Source organism: Corylus avellana, chromosome ca1, assembly GCF_901000735.1.
Source record: "Corylus avellana chromosome ca1, CavTom2PMs-1.0".
NCBI lineage: Eukaryota > Viridiplantae > Streptophyta > Magnoliopsida > Fagales > Betulaceae > Corylus > Corylus avellana.
The window spans coordinates 21,347,794-21,358,841 of record NC_081541.1 but is presented as its reverse complement, the minus strand read 5'-3'; the positions used below and the strand labels follow the sequence as shown (position 1 = coordinate 21,358,841).

Here is an 11,048-nt window from a genome sequence, read left to right as displayed (position 1 = left end):
ATTTTTGAGAGATTTTTCTGTTTGAATGAAAAAAAAAAAACAAAAGCATGAGCAATTTAAAGTGATTGAAATCTTATGACGAAACACTAAAGTTTCAGAATCCACACTCACAAATTCATAACAACATAATTTCATGATCTATAATATTCCCCAAAGTTCTCACATATAAATCTTAAGTTTGTTTTACTATTGCTTCAAAGAATTAATCAAAAGATCCCATGTATCCATTCATAACCCAAATCACAAAAGAAATCCAATATTCGATCAAATCATTAACTGTATCCGTAAATCACAAGAAAATATCCAATCTTTATCAAAACATCAATTGTATCCAGAGAATAAATCACAGGGGAAATCCAATTTTTAACAAAGAAAACCAAGCAATCAATTGTATTGAATAATCTTAAATCATCAAGTGTATCCTTGAATCACAAAAGATATCCAAGAGTTATTCAATCCAATTGATTAGAAGTAAAACAATAGAGCAATTAAACCATTAAATTGGGAAATATTACATACATGAAACAAAGTTGCTAATCATAAGTGAGGCTTCATCTTCAACCTTAGTTGAAGGTTTAGCCTCTCATGTTATTGAAAGACAAAACAAAATTGATTGAATTCATAATGTAAAATCGAGTACTTACAAATAAGAATCACAAAGTAGAGATTCAAAAGTTAGGAAAACCTTAAACTCTCTTCTTTCTCCTCTGCAATCTTCAAATTCGTAGTCCCCTCAACTAATCTGATAATTCCCTATTTATAGACCTAAAACTTAGGGTTTTACAAGTTGAAATCGGATACAATTCGTCCAGGTTTGTACCATTTAATTACGGGACGATTTTGGAATAGTAAACGTCCGAATTAGGAAAATCCTATTTCACAATGAATTGTAGTATTTTGAGTTAGCTTTCCAACGCCACTTGAATCACCTCAATCGGATATGTGAACGAAAAGTTATGGTCAAAATACTGAGACGTGTAGAATCTGAATTTGAATCCAATTCGAAATTTTATCCAATCTTATCCTTAATCCGATTTACCCATTTCTTGGATTTGGTTAAACTTAACCACATCATCTAGGTCTTCTCAAAGTATGTTTTCTTCCAAAAAGTAGTTTTTCTTCAACACCTACAAAATACTAAAAACACAAAACTAACACAGAACATCAGATAATAACACAGCTAAAGGATTAACACAAGTAAATTAAGGGGTCCAAATATGCAATATTTGGCACACATCAAACACCCCCAAACTTAACTTTTGCTAGTCCCTTAGCAAAACAAAACGAAAAATAGAATGAAAACAAAACAAAACAAAACATAAATCCTCTTTCGTGGGAGAGACGATTGCATTTAGCATATGCAACAAGCCTTTTAAACCCCTAGGCATCCCTAGTGGACGAGTGAAGTCTCGTGAGGGCTTAACAGGAATGATACCCACAAACATTGTAGTACTATGTTGTTAACAAGAAAGAAGTTTCACATAAACCATGGTTCTCATTCATGAGCAAACTTAAAAAGACAAACACCATCATCACTATCAAAAGGAAATCCAGAATCAAATCACTCATAAATGAACAATTTAGACTTCATATGTTCTGAAATGTGTAAAGTGTAATTAGCATACAATCATGAAGCTTTCAGCTTAAACTCAAGACAAGTTCCATAAAATTTGTAAGAATCCCTAACAGATGAAACAACCAAGGCAAGATATGCAACTTTTTTTTTTTTTTTTTAACAGACTTTGTAGTGTCTAACTCCCTTAAGCTTTCTAATTGACCCATGTAACAAGTGTTAGGCCAATGACTCCCAAGCCAGGTGGCTTTAGGGCACTAGATGTAAAACATCTCTAAGGGCTTAGTAACTTAAGTCAACAAGGCTACGAAGCCAGACTAGCCATATCTTAAATCAATATTGAATTTCACACCTTTTGACACGAACACTCAATGCTTAATGAGGCAAGAGGTCCGGTTACTCAACGAAAAACTCAACATGATCTTTCTTTTCTTTTTCCTTCTCTTTTTATTTATTTTTTTATTTTTTTATTTTTTTATATCTTGCAAGCCAATGGTTATTCATCAATAGGTCATCCAACAAATCTCAAAGAGAACAAGCTTAAGCTCAAACATCATACCTCACAGAAAACATGCTAATGTGCTCATAAAAATTTATCTCAAAACAAGTGAAATCTCTTTTACCCAAAAATAAGTCAAAGGACTTAGACTCCAAATGACATAATGATGTGTTCAACCCTTTAAGCAAGCTAATGAAATGCAAACCACAGTCACAGTTTAACTCAAACTTGACAAAAACATAGCATAATTAATTTTTTTTTTTTTTCAAATTTTTTAACACAAAAAGACAAATAAAACTAAACAAATAAAAACAAAAATAAATAGACAAAGATAGACAAAGTGTTTTTCCATACCCCCAAACTTGAATCACACATTGTCCTCAATGTAGGCAGAAACACAATACCAAGAGGTATAAGGAACCAGAGTGAGCAAAGAGACGACCCCCAAACTTACTCATAATAACACCTGTCCTGAAAAACACAAAAATAAAACAAAAATGAAGATAGACGAAACAACACAAAAAATGACTAAAAATACCAAAGAAAAAGGAATGCCTCCCATAAGCGCTAAGTTTACAGTCTTCAGCCAGACTTTTCACCGCTGATGATTAAGTAGACGACGTAGGATCTTCCAAAGGCAATTCCTCACTCTCCGAAATTTCCAGTTCCAAGAATGGCTTCAACCGCTGACCATTGACCTTGAGAGCACTTCCATTCTTAGGATCCTGGATTTCGATGGCTCCATGAGTAGAAACTGCACGCACTATGAATGGTCCAGTCCATCGGGATTTGAGCTTTCCTGGAAACAGATGCAGACGTGAGTTGTAAAGGAGGACTTTTTGACCAACTTCAAATGATCTTCTCAAAATGTTTTGGTCATGGATCTTCTTCATCTGATCTTTGTATAGCTTGGCACAGTTGTAGGCATCATTCCTCAATTCTTCTAATTCATCTAGCTGTAACTTCCTTTGCTCACCAGCCTTGGTGAGGTTGAAATTTAGCTGCTTTATAGCCCAATAAGCCCGGTGCTCCAATTCCACAGGGAGGTGACAAGCCTTGCCATACACGAGTCGGTAGGGAGACATGCCAATTGGAGTCTTGAATGCAGTCCGGTATGCCCACAGAGCGTCATTGAGTCGAAGAGACCAGTCCTTCCTTGTCGGGTTCACCGTCTTTTCTAATATCCTCTTGATTTCTCTGTTGGATATCTCAACTTGCCCACTTGTCTGAGGATGGTAGGGAGTTGCAACTTTATGAGTAATACCATACTTCTTCATGAGTTGCTCAAAATATCGGTTGCAGAAATGCTTCCCCCCATCACTGATGATGGCACGTGGTGTCCCAAAACGTGCGAACACATTTTCCTTCAAAAATTGCAACACGACTCTGTGATCATTAGTCTTGCAGGCAATAGCCTCCACCCACTTGGAAACATAATCCACCGCCACAAGGATGAAAAGATACCCATAAGAATTAGGGAAGGGACCCATGAAATCAATGCCCCAAACATCAAACAGCTCCACAATAAGGATCGGGTTCAGCGGCATCATATTCCTTCTTCCAATGCTCCCCAACTTCTGGCATCTATCACAGGCTGAACAGTAGGCATGGGCATCACGAAAAATGGAGGGCCAATAGAATCCACTTTGAAGAATCTTCGCCGCGGTCTTTTTAGAACTGAAGTGGCCTCCACATGCATGATCATGGCAAAAAGATAGGACATTTTGCTGGTCATTTTCAGGAATGCATCTCCTTATAATCTGATCTGGGCAGTATTTGAACAGGTAAGGATCATCCCAAAAGAAGTACTTCGCCCCAGCCAAGAATTTTGATTTGTCTTGCCTAGTCCAATGTGATGGCATTTGGGCAGTGACAAGGTAGTTCACTATGTCTGCGAACCATGGTGCATGATTTTGAGAGATGTGCATAAGTTGTTCATCAGGGAATGTCTCAGCAATCGGCACAGCATTTTCATTGAAGTCGACAACCAGCCTAGATAGATGGTCAGCTACCACATTCTCGGAACCCTTCTTGTCCCGAATTTCAATATCAAACTCTTGCAGCAACAGAATCCACCGGATGAGACGAGATTTAGCATCTTTCTTTGACAATAGATATTTCAGTGCAGCATGATCCGAGTAGACTAAGACTTTAGACCCTAGCAAGTAAGATCTAAACTTATCCAGAGCAAACACTACAGCTAACAACTCCTTTTCAGTAGTGGAGTAGTTAAGTTGTGCATCATTCAGAGTCTTGCTGGCATAGTATATGACATGCGGAATCTTCTCTACTCGCTGACCCAAAACGGCTCCCATAGCATAATCAGAGGCATCACACATTATCTCGAACGGAACCCCCCAATTAGGTGGTGAATGATTGGTGTAGAAGTTAAGGTCTTTTTCAGAATCTCAAAGGCTGTCTGGCACTTGTCATTGAAGTCAAAAGGAACATCTTTTGCCAATAGATTACATAGAGGTCTTGCTATCTTGCTGAAGTCCTTGATGAATCTTCTGTAGAACCCAGCATGTCCCAGAAATGACCGAACCTCCTTAACTGTCCGCGGGGGCGGAAGGTTAGATATCAGATCAACCTTAGCTCTGTCAACCTCAATACCTTTGTGGGAAATTACATGCCCTAAAACAATTCCTTGTTTCACCATGAAGTGGCATTTTTCCCAATTCAGAACCAAATTCTTCTCCTTGCACCGTACCAGCACCAATGTGAGATGATGTAGACATTCCCTAAATGATGAACCAAAGACTGAGAAGTCATCCATGAAGATCTCCAGGTGACGTTCAACCATATCTGAAAAGATGCTGATCATACATCGCTGAAAAGTGGCGGGTGCATTGCACAATCCAAACGGCATACGGCGATAGGCAAACGTACCGAACGGACAAGTGAAAGTAGTCTTCTCTTGATCTTCGGGGTCCAGTGGAATTTGGTTGTAGCCGGAGTAACCATCAAGGAAACAGTAGTACTCATGGCCTGCCAATCTCTCCAACATCTGATCGATGAAAGGTAGAGGAAAATGGTCTTTTCTTGTCACGGCATTTAACTTCCTGTAGTCAATGCACACTCTCCATCCTGACTGCACACGAGTGGGGACCAACTCATTTTCCTTGTTCTTGATAACTGTAATCCCTGCCTTCTTTGGCACCACATGAATGGGACTCACCCATTTGCTGTCAGAGATTGGGTATATGATTCCCGCATCCAGAAGTTTAATTACCTCTGCTCGAACTACCTCTTGCATGGCCGGATTCAACCGTCTCTGTGGCTCGCGAGAAGTTTTAGCATTTTCTTCCAGATGAATCTTATGCATCACTACTGTAGGGCTGATTCCTTTGATATCTTCTATTGACCACCCGATTGCTTCTTTATGCTCTCTCAAAACTTCTAACAGCTCATGTTCCTGATCACTATCCAAATCGGCAGCAATGATCACAGGCAGAGATTCTATAGGATCCAGATACTTGTACTTTAGGGTGTCTGGTAGAGGCTTCAACTCCCGCTTGACAGGCTCAGCTGCTAATGAAGATGGATCAGGGGACGATGTCAAAGTAATTTCTGTAGTCTCCGTCTTTATCTCAGGCGTTGAGTCTAACAAGGCGTCAGCTTGTTCCAATAAAGTGTCCAGTGCCATGTCACTTCCCAGTGCAATCAGGCATTCTCCCAAGGGGTCTTCAATATCTGGTTCATTGACAGTTTTCTCTACTATCTCCTCAATTAAGCATGTGCTTCTGACCTCCTCATACTCAAATGGCTGCTTGCTGATATCAAAGATGTTCAGTTCCACTGTCATGTTTCCAAATGATATCTTCATGACTCCAGTTCTACAGTTGATTAGGGCATTAGCCGTAGCTAAAAAGGGACGCCCTAATATGATTGGAACTTGAATTTCTGCATTTTCCGTCTCTGTATCTAGGACAATGAAGTCCACAGGGTAGTAGAACTTATCAACTTTGATCAGCACGTCTTCAATAATTCCCCTTGGAACCTTCACAGATCTGTCAGCCAACTGAAGTGTAATTGAAGTGGATTTCAACTCTCCCAATCCCAACTAAACAAATATTGAATATGGCAGTAGATTTACACTGGCCCCCAAATCCAACAGAGCTTTCTCAACTCGATTGTCACCAATCTTGCAAGCAATGGTAGGACATCTAGGGTCCTTATACTTTACAGGCATCTTGTATTGCAAGATAGAGCTGACCTGCTCAGTCAGGAAAGCTTTCTTGGGGACGTTCGTCTTTCTCTTGATGGTGACCAAATCCTTCAGAAATTTGGCATAAGAAGGCACTTGCTGGATGGCATCTAGGAATGGAATGTTTATCTGCACTTGCTTGAACACTTCCAAAATATCATCGAACTTCGAGCTCTTCTTTGGCGGTTTCAGTCTTTCTGGATACGGAGCTTTGGGTATATACTTTTTGGAAGGATCCTCAGTAATCGGAATGGCAATGTCCGGTCCTGTGTCTTCCGTAGGCTTGTCCAGGTTTTCCTTCTCTTCTGCAGCCTTAGTGGCCTCTTCAGGCATGACCACTTGATTATCCACCTGTTTGCCTGACCTCAGAGTGGTGATGGCTTGTACATGCTCCTGACCATGCATAGAGGCAGAGGAACTTCCAATCACAAATTGCCCTTTTGGGTTAGGCACGGGTTGACTAGGGAACTTCCCTCTTTCTCTTTCCCCCACTTGATTTGCTATCTGGCCAACTTGTCCTTCTACCTTGATCATAGCCTGCTTAAGTTCTTGTATGTCTCTGTTGTTGGCCATGTTGGAATTCCTCATTTCCTGTACGGCTTGATTGGTGAAACCTTTTAGCTCTTGTATATCTTGGGAATTGCTCAGGGTAGTATTCTTCATATCTTGCTTTATCTCTTGTATGTTCTTATCCATTGATTGCATGAATGCTTTCATCATGTCTTCCAGTGATGACTGTGGTGCAGGCACTTGAGTGGTAGACTGATAAACAGGCGGTTGAGCTTGGTGAGATGGCCTGAACTGATTTTGAGCTTGAGTGGAGGTATCTCTTTGGTTCAATGGCTGATTCTGCTTCCAAGAGAAATTTGGGTGATTCCGCCACCCTGGATTGTACGTTTCAGAAAACGGTCTAGTGGTGGGTTTTCTGTAGTCATTGAAGGCATTGACTTGCTCAGTTGGGTACTCTGTTGACAAAGTTGGGCAATTTTGAGTGAAGTGCGTTTGACTATCACATAACCCGCATGCATCAACTTGGTAAGTATCTGCTACATTCAATGGTTTGTTTAAGACCATAGTGTCAAACTGACGCCTGAGAACCTTGAACTCCTCCCTTAATTCAGCATCATTCCTCACCTCATAAATGCCTCCTGTCTTGGGAGTGGGTTGTTGTCTGTCCCAACTATCTTGAAAATCCCATTGTTGTGCTCGTTCAGCCATTTCGTCTAAAGTTTTATAGGCTTCATCCCCAGTAAGACTTAAGAATTCTCTACCATTCATCGTCTCAAGCGAGTTTCGCTCACTTGGTGTTAGTCCCCTATAGAAAATTTGAACTAGCACCTCATTCTCAAACCCGTGGGGTGGGCATTTTATAGTAAGCTCTTTAAACTTCTCCCAGCTATCGGTGAATCTTTCCCCTTCTTTTTGTCTGAAATTGGTGATCTGTAGACGGAGGGCATTGATTTTGGAAATTGGGAAGAACTTGTGGTAAAACTTGCTTTGCAACATATCCCAAGAAGTGATAGATCCAGGCCTATTGTTGAGTAGCCAGGATTTCGCCCTATCATGTAGGGACAGAGGGAATAACCGAAGGCGCACCGCTTCTGCTGGGGCATTTTGTGTATTAACAATGTCGCAAATTTCCAAAAAAATCCTCACATGAACATATGGATCCTCATTCTCTAATCCTCTAAATGCAGGAAGGTGACCTATTGTACTCGGCTTCAGCTCGAAGCGAGTAGCTGGCAACACTATACATGACGGTGTGTTGGTAATGTTGGGTACGAACAGCTCCCTAAGGGATCTAGGTTGATTCCGTTCTCCCATCTTAACAGACTTTTCCGAATCAGACTCGGAACTTTGAGAATTGGTGGGTGAGTTTGGTGGCTGTCTTAGATTCTCTCTCGCTGTTCTTTCAATTTCAGGATCAAAAGCGTTTAACTCCAGATTTAAAGCCCTACGACCGAACATGCAAATAGGAACTAACAAGCTAACAACCTAACAAACTAATAAACTAAAAACTGAAATGAATTGAACTAAATTAAATTATATTAAACTAACTAAACACAATTGCAAGCAGAAATTAATTTAAACAGAAACTAAAAATTCACAAAAAAGGACCAAAAGATTTTGGCAAAAATCTACTGAACTGTTGCGGTTGCTGTCTTGGCTACAAGTGTGCTCGATCGTAGCAGGGCTGTAACACAAACAAAACAACAACAAAAAACAAAAAGAAAAATCTTTTTTTTAAAAAAAAAAATTTGTATTAGTAACACAAATAAAACAAAACAAATTACAGAAAAATAAAATCCTAATTATAACTAGTAGAAGAATAAAACGGATGTAGAAATAAATTGGTTTCAAAAAATAAACAATTCCCCGGCAACGGCGCCAAAAACTTGTTGTGCAAATTTATTTAACTCGCAAGTGCACGAATCAATTGTAGTTAATGGATTGCAAGTGCGAAGTCGAAGCCACAGGGAATTGTATTCTTGAAAACAATTTTAAATCTAAATTAATTAAATCCTAATCTAGTTCCAAATTTTTGAGAGATTTTTCTGTTTGAATGAAAAAAAACAAAAGCATGAGCAATTTAAAGTGATTGAAATCTTATGACGAAACACTAAAGTTTCAGAATCCACACTCACAAATTCATAACAACATAATTTCATGATCTATAATATTCCCCAAAGTTCTCACATATAAATCTTAAGTTTGTTTTACTATTGCTTCAAAGAATTAATCAAAAGATCCCATGTATCCATTCATAACCCAAATCACAAAAGAAATCCAATATTCGATCAAATCATTAACTGTATCCGTAAATCACAAGAAAATATCCAATCTTTATCAAAACATCAATTGTATCCAGAGAATAAATCACAGGGGAAATCCAATTTTTAACAAAGAAAACCAAGCAATCAATTATATTGAATAATCTTAAATCATCAAGTGTATCCTTGAATCACAAAAGATATCCAAGAGTTATTCAATCCAATTGATTAGAAGTAAAACAATAGAGCAATTAAACCATTAAATTGGGAAATATTACATACATGAAACAAAGTTGCTAATCATAAGTGAGGCTTCATCTTCAACCTTAGTTGAAGGTTTAGCCTCTCATGTTATTGAAAGACAAAACAAAATTGATTGAATTCATAATGTAAAATCGAGTACTTACAAATAAGAATCACAAAGTAGAGATTCAAAAGTTAAGAAAACCTTAAACTCTCTTCTTTCTCCTCTGCAATCTTCAAATTCGTAGCCCCCTAAACTAATCTGATAATTCCCTATTTACAGACCTAAAACTTAGCGTTTTACAAGTTGAAATCGGATACAATTCGTCCAGGTTTGTACCATTTAATTACGGGACGATTTTGGAATAGTAAACGTCTGAATTAGGAAAATCCTATTTCACAATGAATTGTAGTATTTTGAGTAAGCTTTCCAACGCCACTTGAATCACCTCAATCGGATATGTGAACGAAAAGTTATGATCAAAATACTGAAACATGTAGAATCTGAATTTGAATCCAATTCGAAATTTTATCCAATCTTATCCTTAATCCGATTTACCAATTTCTTGGATTTGGTTAAACTTAACCACATCATCTAGGTCTTCTCAAAGTATATTTTCTTCAACACCTACAAAATACTAAAAACACAAAACTAACACAGAACATCAGATAATAACACAGCTAAAGGATTAACACAAGTAAATTAAGGGGTCAAAATATGCAATATTTGGCACACATCAGCCATGACGGGAAGTATATTTTCCCAACAAGTGTCACTCTTAATAAAAAAATATATAAATATATAAAACTAAAAAATTCAAAAGTTAAAAAAGTTAATCTTAAAAAAAATAAATAAATAAGAAAGGTGTCTTTTGTTTATTTATATATGGTCATTTATTGTTGCTGATGTGATACACTAACAAAATTCATCAGGTGTTTTAACGAAATTTGATTGTAGGGACTAAATTGTTATTTTCGCCTATCCCGAGGATCTCTGAATTATTTTTTATATCTTTACGATTTGTAATTTAGACCAACCACAATAACTAATTTTGCATTTATCCCTTATGAAAAATATAAATGAGATATTTTCTTAAATTTGTTGAAAGGAAACTCTCAAAAACTTGATGAATCATTGAACATACTTACAAAATACTTGATTAGAAACTGAACAACAGTTGGTAGCTTCTAGGACTCCGTTATGGGGCTTAACTTACCGCTGATTTTGCATAAGAGAGACATAGAAACTTTAGATAGGTTATATAGAATCCGAAACTTTGAGAAGAACATAGAGAAATCACCTGTTTTGGTTGTAGCCTTGAGATATCTTGTTTGCAGACTTTTCAGACATAGCTTGAAGAGAAAGAGAGAGAAACTTTGAAAATTGACATTGGGTGTTTTTGAGATATAATTTTCCTCTAAATTGGGTTGAGGAAAAATGACGCATGTCTAATTTTTTTTCTTTTTTTTTTAATTGACGCGTCTCTCTTTATTAATAGCAAGTGAGATACACATGATTTATTGATAAAATATAAGGATCAAGTTCTACCTCTTGCAACCAAAAATATTGAAGACTAAGCCTTTTCATCAAACACACAACAAGCACAGCAGAATAAGTAAACACAACCACAACCCAGACTTTGTTTACGAAGTGGTAAACCCTTGAGCACCTCATGGTAAAAACCACTCCGTGGTAGCCAAACCTAGGAACTCACTAAAAGAAGACTCATAGTTACAAAATAGGTGATACACACA

General features: G+C 37.8%; 1 non-coding gene and 1 pseudogene across 1 annotated transcript; one reads left to right on the top strand and one right to left on the bottom strand.

The window, feature by feature from the left end:
* Positions 1-2,785: 2,785 nt before the first annotated feature.
* On the bottom strand, positions 2,786-6,756 carry LOC132167041 (uncharacterized; annotated as a pseudogene).
* Positions 6,757-7,627: 871 nt separating this feature from the next.
* Positions 7,628-7,734, top strand: LOC132168295 (small nucleolar RNA R71). The gene has a single exon (XR_009438813.1). It is a non-coding gene; the product is annotated as a small nucleolar RNA R71 (small nucleolar RNA).
* The last annotated feature ends 3,314 nt before the right edge of the window (positions 7,735-11,048 follow it).